The 11,093-nt window shown below is 42.4% G+C and overlaps 1 long non-coding RNA gene across 1 annotated transcript; it reads right to left on the bottom strand.

Annotated features, from left to right (window-relative positions):
- Positions 1 to 3,726: 3,726 nt before the first annotated feature.
- LOC119975079 lies at positions 3,727 to 10,530 on the bottom strand. Its single transcript, XR_005462649.1, has 3 exons — positions 10,391 to 10,530; positions 6,279 to 6,407; positions 3,727 to 4,302 (listed from the first exon to the last, which is right to left on the bottom strand). It is a non-coding gene; the product is annotated as an uncharacterized LOC119975079 (long non-coding RNA).
- Positions 10,531 to 11,093: the final 563 nt, after the last annotated feature.

Raw genomic sequence — 11,093 nt, 5'->3', positions numbered from 1 at the left:
GTCATCATAAAGGAATTACATAAAATTGTAGGCTCTTGGGAGACAAAGATGCATGTATTAAATATTGAAGAGGAGAAAGTTAGTCTTGGTAATGATGGCCATGACAACTTGCATCAATTGTTGTTAAAAACCCATCTGGTTCATGAATATCCTCAAGGGAAGGAAATCTGCCACCCTGATCAGACCTGGCCTACAGCAATGTGGGCGACTCTCAACTGCCCTGTAAAAGAGCCCAGCAAGCCACTCAGTTCAAAAGGACAATTAGAAATGGGCCACAAAGGCTTACCATGTCCTGGATTCCCACATAAGAAAGAAAAAAAAAATTCCTGGGGAAAGCTAAAGCAACTATCACTTTGGTGATGTGTCCGTGAGCTTGCAATCTTAATTCAGGGACAAAATGGTGCACAATCTCGGTGGAGCAGTTTAACTTCACATTGGAATATTGAACTCCTGTCAACATGACAGATAGATATTAAAGGATACAGCACAGCCAAGATTGCTGGAGGAAGAAACATCTGTTTTTGTTCCGACCAAAGAACGAGAACCATAAACTGGGTTCAGTATAAATCTGAAAGAGTGGCTTGTAGGGTTGTCAAACATTCCTTTTAAGCTGGACTCCCCAAACTGTCCAAAAATTTCTTAACTCTTAAGAAAGTGTACACTAGAAGACCTTTTGTCAACCAAATAACAATCATTTCTTCCATTTGCTTCTATCTTTAAAATTAAATGGAGGCATAGGGGTGGTTTAGGTGCTTTTTTTAAAAATCAGCAGAAAATAACCCTGAACATCCCTCGCACTTCACTACCACCCACCAAGTGCAACATGTAAAACCAGACATTTACAATCCATGAAACCTCCAATAATTTGGGGTCTTATGGGGCATGAGCACTTGTACATGTTAGAAGCAACATTGTGGCACAAACATTATTAGTTTAAGATTTTGTTTAAAAGACGCTGGAAATTCATATCAGGAATCACAGCTGAATACATGTATGCAGCCGGCGTCGAGTGGATAGATAATGTTTACTGGGCAGTCAAAAATGGTACTTGTTGGGGGCAGCACGATGGCACAGTGGTTAGCACTGCTGTCTCACGGTGCCGAGGACAGGGTTCGTTCCTCTGTCTGCGTGGGTCTCACCCCACAACCCAAAGATGTGCAGGGTAGGTGGTTGGCCACGCTAAATTGCCCTTTTTGGGGGGAAAAAAACCACTTAAATGTTTGTTTGAAGCCTTCCAGTGCACAAGTCTGAAAATACTACGCTTCACACTGATTGTTTCCAGAGATCAGATCACCAATACAGCTTCTGCTGACACCACAGATAAGGCATTGCATTCATATTTCGGAATGTCTGCCCACTTATCTGTTATCAGCTTCTGTTCTTTCAGCTTTCCAGTTTCAGCCCATATCCATAAAATAGCAACAGTTCAGCTCAATCAAATTTCACAGTTCTGCAGAACAATTGTGCTGTAACCTTTCTCTATGCAAGCTCCACCTACTCTCCTGTAGACGCATACCTGTAACATTTCCATACACACCTGGAACATCCAATTACAGTAGCCAAACAGCCATTCTTTGTCAGCAGCCACTTCACAGATTCATAACAAAATGATCTAAATTCAAACTTCACCTGATCACACCTTCCACGTAGGTGTTGCCAGATGTAATCAGAATACTAGAGGATTTCTCTCCCCGTTGGAAAATGGTTCTCACTTATACACCCACACTTGATCTTCGGAAAGCCATTAACTATTGCAGTTTATCTCCAAGTTTAACATCCTGTTTATTTTCTCATTTCAAATTCTTTTTTTTTATAAATTTAGAGTACCCAATTATTTTTATTTTTTATTTTCAAATTAAGGGGCAATTTAGCATGGCCAATCCACCTAACCTGCACATCTTTGGGTTGTGGGGGCGAAACCCACGCAGACACGGGGAGAATGTGCAAACTCCACACAGACAGTGACCCAGGGCCGGGATTCGAACCCGGGTCCTCAGCGCCGTAGGCAGCAATGCTAACCACTGTGCCACCGTGCTGCCCCCTCATTTCAAATTCTGACCACATATCATTTCCCTGTTGACTGACAGTCAATCTGTCCTAATGTCACGCCATAAACATTAACCTTTTACACAGATAAACTTGTTTGTAAATAGATCTCTGAAGGCAGAAGGGCAGGTTAATAGAGTGGTGAAAAAGGGCATATGGTACACTTGCCTTTATAGGACATTGGTGAGGCCACAACTGGAGTAATGTGGGCAATTCTGGTCACCACATTATAGGAAGGATGTGATTGCACTGGAGCGGGGGGAGAGGCGTTTCACTAGGATGTTGCCGGAGTTGATACATTTAAGTTATGAAGAGAGGTTGGATAGGCTTGGGTTGTTTTCCCTGGAGCAGAAGCGAATGAGGGGGCAACCTGATCGAGGTGTACAGGTTGGATAGGAAGCAGCTGTTCCCATTAGCTGACGGGTCAGTTACAAGAGGGCACAAGTTCAAGGTGAGGGGAGGGAGGATTTGAGGAAAATCCTTTTTACCCAGAGGGTGGTGATGGTCTAGAACACACTGCCTGGGAGGGTGGTAGAGGCAGTTGCCTCACATCCTTTAAAAAGCACCTGGATGAGCACTTGGCCCGTCATGACATTCAAGGCCATGAGCCAAATGGGATTAGGATTGGCAGATCAGGTGCCTTTCATGCGGCGGTGCAGACTCGATGGGCCAAAGGGCCTTTTCTGCACTGTATCTTTGTGATTGTTTTGAGCCCAATAAGTAGCTACTTATTTCATAAGTCATTAGCACATTTCTACTCCAGACCAACTGTTGTCACTTGTGTTGTCATTCCTGTCAAATGTCCATCCTACACTAGTTTTAATGAAGGATGCCCACCCAAAGCCTTTAATCCATCTCTTTTGCAAGCATTGTCGTACCAATAGGCCATTCTTGAACTTGCTCGTTTAAGTAGATCAATGCTGTACCTCAGCTGCGTTAATCTGCCTTAGCCCCACCACCATTACTTAAAAGCAAAATTGATGTCAGTCTTGAAAGTTCCAATTGCCCCAACATTCAGTCTCTTGGGAAAGCAAGTTCCAGATTTATATCATTTGTTGAGCTTGAGATTCTCGTCAATGGCTAATTTTTAGGTTGTCTCAAAATTTTCTTGAAACGTTTTCTTGATTTCCCTGTATCTACCCTATCAAATCCATTTGACACCTTGATTAGATCACCTTTCAATTTTCTAAACTTGAAATCCAGTCATTCAGATTTGATATTTCCAGCATTTTCAATTTCTTTCCCTCAACTCAAACAATTAACCAAGCACAAAACAATAGACAATGCCTCGCCAATGTATTTGATCTTTTGTATCTTTAGCTGCCCCACAAGTGAAGGATTCTCCCATCACTTCAACGGATCAGCATCCAGGAAGTTCAAAAAAAAAGTCTGATGTTGCCTCATATGTAATGTGAGGCCAAGGGCTGGATTCTTCTGCCCCGCCTGCCACAAGAACGCCACGGGCGAGACGCAGACAATGGAGACGTCCATTGACCTCGGAGAATCCCACCCCCCAGTCTCAATTTGTAAAACCGATTGGAAATATCGCATACAAAGTCACGGTTGGAGGAACAGGTGGACCACCGCGCTCCATTTTGTTTGGTCTTTTATATCTTACAAAGGAATCCATCAAACACCTGTCCAAACCAGAATCTTTTATCGAGTCTCGTGTGGTAAAATAGCAATCTGTTACAGACCACGCTGTCATGGAGTCTGCTAACTACTCCTCTGGAATCTGCACCTGGCACTGACCATTCACACATCATGTCTTATTACCCTCTCAATCTTCTTCTGAAGATGGCCGGATGTGTCTCCCCTTGTATGGGAGTCATTGGTCACATGACCTTGGTCTTGCACCCACATGGTGGGTCTGCCCGCCACCTGCTGGTTGGAGGTCACACACCATCTATCTATGATATAGCCGATAGACACATCACCGCGCATCACCATACGCTCAAATTGTCTGAAGGCACTTGACTCTGTTCTCCTCAAATGTCAAAATTGCTTGATTATGACAGAGACTTCTCCATTTGGGTCTGTCCAAGTTTATCTTTTTTCTCCCATGGATTGGAATCCAGCATGCAAATTAAGGCACACTTTCAGATTACCTTCATCTACATGTTTCAGACGTCCCGTGGTGAGAGTTCCCATGTTCAGCTGGCTGTAGAGTACTGCCTTTGGTATCCGGTGCGTGAAACACATGACTACGCAGCAAGAGAAGCTCTGATGAGTGTGCTCTCAATGCCAGACAGTGATCTAAATTGATAAACATTAGAGTAAAGTTTTAAGCAGGTTAAGTGTTCTAAAACAAGTACCTGACCATAGAAACCACAACTTTACAAAATAAAACATTTCAAAACAAAAATATTGAAAGTTTAGCAGTAACTAATTGCCCTGAAAGCACAGCATTCACAAATTGAAGCCCGATCCCAGAAGGTGTACAATATGATCTTCAAATCCATAAACAAATACATTAATATATTTATTTAAGGGTGAATTCACAAGATTCATAATAGTGTTGCTTTATTGGCACCATTTAATTCAGGCCGGTTACATTTACCCAGATTCCACATTCCAAATACTTACTCATAGATTTGTAGAGAGAGAAAAAAAAACACAGTCCGGGAAACTGCTGTTAAGAAAAGGTAACCAGATTTAACAGCACAACTGTCAGTAGCCAGCTCACCAGTCTTAATTAAAATGGTACTAAGTTTATGGCTGTTTAGAGATCTGCTTCCAAATGGCAATTGAAGGAGAAGTTAGATCAATAAGGCTGACTTAAGGAAGAACCATACATTTAAACATGGATTGTTCATGCAAGTCTAAATTCAAGGATTCTTCCCTCCCATCTCTCTAGTTGCCCATTTCTCTACAGGCAGCAAACGTCATTTCCCAGAGGGGCACTCTATAACATCTAGCAGCATTATTTATGTTGTGGGGCTCCTTTAAAAAAAAAAAAGAGTATAGAAAATAAATAAATTCAAAATTAAAAGTTCTTTTGGGGCCAATTTGTTAAACAGCATGTAAACGAGTAATGCAGAACAGAAAAGTTCCAGATCTCTTTCAGCAGAGTTATGGCAGCTTAGCTGGTATATCGATGATGTTACTTTATGGCTTCAGGAAAGGAGCGAGCGCAAAGTTTTGCACTCCTGATGACTTTGGAAATAATTTGTATTTACGTAGAACCTTTCGTAACTCAAGTGCTTTCCAGCCAACCAAGTACTTTTTTGTTTGAAGCAACATAGGAAATGTGACAGCCAATTTTCTCACAGTAAGCTCCCACAAAGACAATCAAATTTTCTTTCTTTTTATAAAAAGAGCTGCTGGTTGACGAATTAATATTGGCCAGGAAATCAGCTAAAACTGTTCTTCAGGGATAAGCCATGGAATCATTTACATCCACACAAGACGACAAATGGAGCCTCAGTTTAATGTTTCATTTTTTAAAAAGCACCACGGGCACGGTGATGCACAATCAAAGCTGCACTGGACAGCAGCCAACATTGCGTGTGGAAGCCTGAATGGGACTTGAACCAACAACCTTCTGATTCAGTGAATGTATTAGCAATGAGCTAAGATTAATCCATGTTATATCTGTGAACGTCAGGCAAAAATCAGAATTCACATTGACCAATATCTCCTATGGTAACATCGTCTGCCAATAATTGGGTCTGGATTTTTTAATTAGCATTATATTACAATTGTAGTAGTTAAAATAAAATAGATCAACAGGTTGGAAAACCACAAGAGAAGTTGCCTCCGGTGAAATTTAACTCCAATCATAAAAACATATTTGGTAAAGTGTGAAGTGGGGTCCCCAGGTGTTAGCATTAGGACCATCACTTTTCTTGTTATAAATAACCTGGACTTGGGTGTAGGGTATTCAAATTTTGTATCATGTGCAAACTTTGAAACGCAATAGGTGAGACTGGCGAATTGGGCAGGCACATGGCAGATGCAATTTAATGCAGTGGAGTGTGAATGGACTTTGGGATAAACAGCAGATAGAAGCAATGCAATCAAAATGGTACAATTTTTAGGGGGGGGGCAAGAGCAGCGAGAACTGGAGGTGCATAGTCACACTCATTGAAAGCAACGGGGCAAGTTGTTAAGACAGTCAAGGTATACTTAGCTTTGAAAATAGCAACATTTGTTGGGTGAGGAGGCTCATGTTTGTAATGAGCAGCTCCGTAAATAAATTATTAAAGAGTGTGAGTAGATGGATTCCTCACCTTATCCTTCACCAATTGGCATTCTGGAATTGAGCAGACATGCTAAATCTTTACAAATGTACGGTTAGATTTCTGATGGAATAGTGTACAACATTCTGGGCATCACAGTTTAGGAAGGATACCAAAGCCCTGTAGAGGACAGAAGACAATGTTAGGAATGAGGCAGTTCAGTTATGGACACTGGAGAAGCTGGGATTCTTCTCCTTATAGTACAGAGAGTGAGGATTTTTGATCAAGTAGAGAGAAAATAATTCCTCTGGTAAGTGGGTCAGTGCCTAGAGGTAATAGAAAAAAATGGTTTAAAAAAAAAAAGAGGAAAAGTGGAAAGTTTCTTCAGCAGAAGTGGAACATGGTAACTTTGAAAAGGCAATGCACTGGAAAATGACTCATTTTCAGGCAATGGCAATAAAAGTTAACGTGGGACTAAAATGGGACAGCTCATTCAATAAAGCATCACATGGATAACAGCCCAAATAGACTGCTTAAGATTGTGTACCTTCAGAAGTTAGATAGAAACATACATCAAAAATAGAAGCAGGTGGTGGTCATATGGCACTGAGCCTGCTCCACCATTCATTATCATGGCTGATCAAATTCATACCCTGATCTCACCTTCTCCCCATATGCCTTTAGCCCTAAGAACTATATCCAATTCCTTCTTGAAATTACACATTTCCACCTCAACTACTTTCTGTGGTAGTGAATTCCACAGATTCACCACTCTCTGGGTGAAAAATTGTCTCCTCACCTCAGTCCTAAAAGGTTTACCCCTTATCCTCAAACTATGACCCCTAGTTCTGGACTCCACCCACCATCGGGAACATTCTTTCTGAATCTACCCTGTCTAATCCTGTTCAAATGTTCTAAGTTTCTAAGAGATCCCCTCTCACTCTTCTAAACTCCAATGAACATAATCCCAACCAACTTAAGTCTCTCCTCATATAACAGTCCAGTCATCCCTGGAATCAGCCTGGTAAATCTTCGCTGCACTCCCTCCATAGCAAGAACATCCTTCCTCAGATAAGGACACCAAAACTTCATACAATACTCCAGGTGTTGCCTCACCAATGCCCTATACAATTGCAGTAAAACATCCCTATTCCTATACTCAAATCCTCTCACTATGGAGGCAAACACACCCTTTGCCTTTTTTACTGCACACTTACTTTCAGCGACTGGTGCACGAGGACACCAAGGTCTTGCTGAGTTTCTACCACTCATGTACACCCATTCAAATAATAATAATCTGCCTTCCTATTTTTGCTACCAAAGTGGATTACCTCAACATTTATCCACGTTGTCCTGCATCTTCATGCATAAGCCCATGCACTCGGTTGGTCCAAATTCCACCGAAGCTTCTCTGCATTCACCTAGCTCACCTTCCCACCCAACTTGGCATTAGTTATAAATTTGGAGATACTAATCTAAATTATGTAATGCGAACCATTGGGGTCCAGCACAGATCCCTACTGTACCCACTAGTCACTACCTGGCAATCTGAAAAAGACCCATTTATTCCAACGTATTGCTTCCTATCTGCTGACCAGCTTTCTATCCATCTCAAGACACTACCCGCAATCCCATGCGCTTTAACTTTACATAGTAATCTGCCATGTGAGACCTTGTCGAAAACCTTCCGAAAGGCTAAATAAACCACATCCACTGGGTCTCCCTGGTCAATTTTACTAGTTACATCTTCAAAGCTGTGTACCTATATGTTCCATTACATACAAGACTTAAATGTGCAAACAAGAGAACCTAATCATCTTATCTTGACATTCAACCATCAACATATTGCCCAAGGGAAGGGGGGGGGGGGGGTGCATTAAATACTGTGAGGAGGTTAGAGGCTGGGAATTCTGCAATGGGTAACTTACCTCCTGACTCCCCAAATCCTGGTCCATCATCTACAACACAAGCCAGGAGTGTGATAAAATACTCCACTTTCCTAGATGAGTTCAGCTCCAGCAACGCACGCCAAGACAAAGCAGCATATTTTACTGGCACTCAACCCATGCTTACTCTCTACCACTGGCAGAATGGCATCTTCAAGATACACACTGCAGCAACGCTTCTTCAATTTTGCAAATCTGTAGAACTACAGAAGAGGCAGCGGACACATGGGAACACCGTCACCTACAAGTTCCCCACCAAGCCATAGATGAAATTATATTCCTTCACTGTCATTAAGTCAGAAATCCCAGAACATGCTCCCTAACAGCACTGTGGGTGTACCTACACCAAATAGTCTGCAGCAGTTCAAGAAAACAACTCACCACCACCTTCACAAAAAATAAATGTTCACAACTCATGAACAATGTTTTGAAAAGCTTGTCAAATCTATTGTAGCTAATGATTTTACTGAGATACTGCTGGATACTAAATGGTATTAAATTTTGAGCCAAGACAGACTTCAAAAATGGTAACTGCAATTTTATTAAAATTAGAATGTCTGGGCTGCACAGTGGCTAGCACTGCTGCCTCGCAGCACCGAGGACCCGGGTTGAATCCTGGTGCCTGCCCGTATTGAGTTTGCACATTCGTCCAGTGTCTGCGTGGGTCTCATTCCCACAACCCAAAGATGTGCAAGGTAGGTGGATTGGCCATGCTAAATTGTCCCTTAATTGGAACAAAAAAATTGGGTTCTCTATAAAATTAAAAAATTAGAATTTATAACATATAAAATAGGCCATTTGCATGCGAGTCTCTTCACACCCTCTTCATCTAACCCTGTCAGCATAGCCTATACAGCCTTGGGTATCCATTTCAACACATTGATATTTGCCTCCACTACTGGAATTGTTAGTGTCCACCTTATATTTATTTTATTTTTAAAAAATAAATTTAGAGTACCCAATTGAGTTTTTCCAATTAAGGGGAAATTTAGCACACCCAATCCACCTACCCTGCACATCTTTGGGTTGTGGGGGCGAAACCCAAGCAAACACAGGGAGAATGTGCAAACGCCACGCGTGACCCAGAGCCGCGATCGAACCTGGGGACTTGGTGCCTTGAGGCAGCAATGCTAACCAGTGTCACCGTGCTGCCCCTCCATCTTATATTCATGACCCCTTATTTTGGTATCCACCCATACATGGAAACATTTTCAGATGTAAAGAACCCCAACCCGTTCAGCCTTTCCTGATGATTATAATCTCAGTTCTGAAATCATCCTCCTCAATATCTGCTTCCTCTTCAGTGCTTTTACATATATTTTGTAGGTCGGTGCATTGAACTAAGTTCAGTCTAACCTCGGCTCTGTACAAGTTTTACAAAATGTCTTAGCTTTTCAAGTATTTTTAAAAATAAATTTAGAGTACCCAATTATTTTTTCCAATTAAGGGGCAATTTAGCGTGGCCAATCCACCTACCCTGCGCATCTTTTGGGTTGTGGGGGCGAAACCCGCACAAACACGGGGAGAATGTGCAAACTCCACACGGACAGTGACCCAGGGCCGGGATTCGAACCCGGGTCCTCAGCGCCGTAGGCAGCAATGCTAACCACTGTGCTACCGTGCTGCCCCGGCTTTTCAATTATAATCTCCTAGAAATTAACCGCAGCAATTTGTTCGCTTTCTGTGGCTTTAGTTAATGCAATAATTAAACCTGAAAATTCTGTAAATCATAGAATTTACAGTGCAGAAGGAGGCCATTCAGCCCATCGAGTCTGCACCGGCCCTTGGAAAGAGCACCCCACCCAAGGTCAACAACTCCACCCTATCCCCATAACCCAGTAACCCCACCCAACACTCAGGGCAATTTTGGACACCAAGGGCAATTTATCACGGCCAATCCACCTAACCTGCACATCTTTGGACTGTGGGAGGAAACCGGAGCACCCGGAGGAAACCCACGCACACACTGGGAGGATGTGCAGACTCTGCACAGACAGTGACCCAAGCCGGAATCGAACCTGGGACCCTGGAGCTGTGAAGCGATTGTGCTATCCACAATGCTACCGTGCTGCCCTAATGCTTATAACAAAATCTAGATTCATCCTGAACAAAAAATATTTATCATAAATCAACAAATAGGCAATTTTATCAGTTGCAAGCCTTAAAACAGTAGCTGTACCTGATCGACTGAAAACAAACCTAGCAATGCATACCCACCTGATCACGAGGAAATGCAAATAGGGTGTAGGATTGGATTCCAGCTGAGAACTCAATAGTTAGGCAATGATAAACCATATTATTCAATCAGGACTGGGGGAGGACGCCAGCTAAGGCGACGCATGCTGCAGTTACTGGCAATGAAGATAACACAACACATCTGTCAGATATTAAACTGCTGAACCCCGTGTGGTTTGAGTCACGTTGTTCGAAGTTGAATAGTCGTCGGCTGACAAGTAAACTTCAGCCCCCTTGTTTATAGAATTACAGAACTAATAGTTTTGTGGCTTTATCAAAATGGCAACAGCTGCCATTAGCCTGATTACAGCCCTCACTAACAAGTTTCATTCGCAACATGACCTTGAAATGAACTTCATTAACACAAAGGCAAAGGGGAAAAAGAATACAAGCTATCTGTACCTGCCCACAAAGTTTTTAAAAAAATTACCCGTTTCCTTTGGTCACTGTTGCTTGAGATATGGATAATTTTATGCGATTGATGCATTGTCTCAATTTAGACCAATAAGTAAACAGTTTTATCCAGTTAATTTTCTGTTTAAATTCATTGTGCCACGGTAGCACAGTGGTTAGCACAGTTTCTCCACAGCGCCAGGGTCCCAGGTTCGATTCCCGGCTTGGGTCACTGTCTGTGCTGAGTCTGCACGTTCCCACCCTGCCTGCGTGGGTTTCCTCACACCAGTCC

This window comes from Scyliorhinus canicula, chromosome 12, assembly GCF_902713615.1.
Source record: "Scyliorhinus canicula chromosome 12, sScyCan1.1, whole genome shotgun sequence".
NCBI lineage: Eukaryota > Metazoa > Chordata > Chondrichthyes > Carcharhiniformes > Scyliorhinidae > Scyliorhinus > Scyliorhinus canicula.
This window is presented reverse-complemented; position numbering and strand designations above follow the sequence as displayed.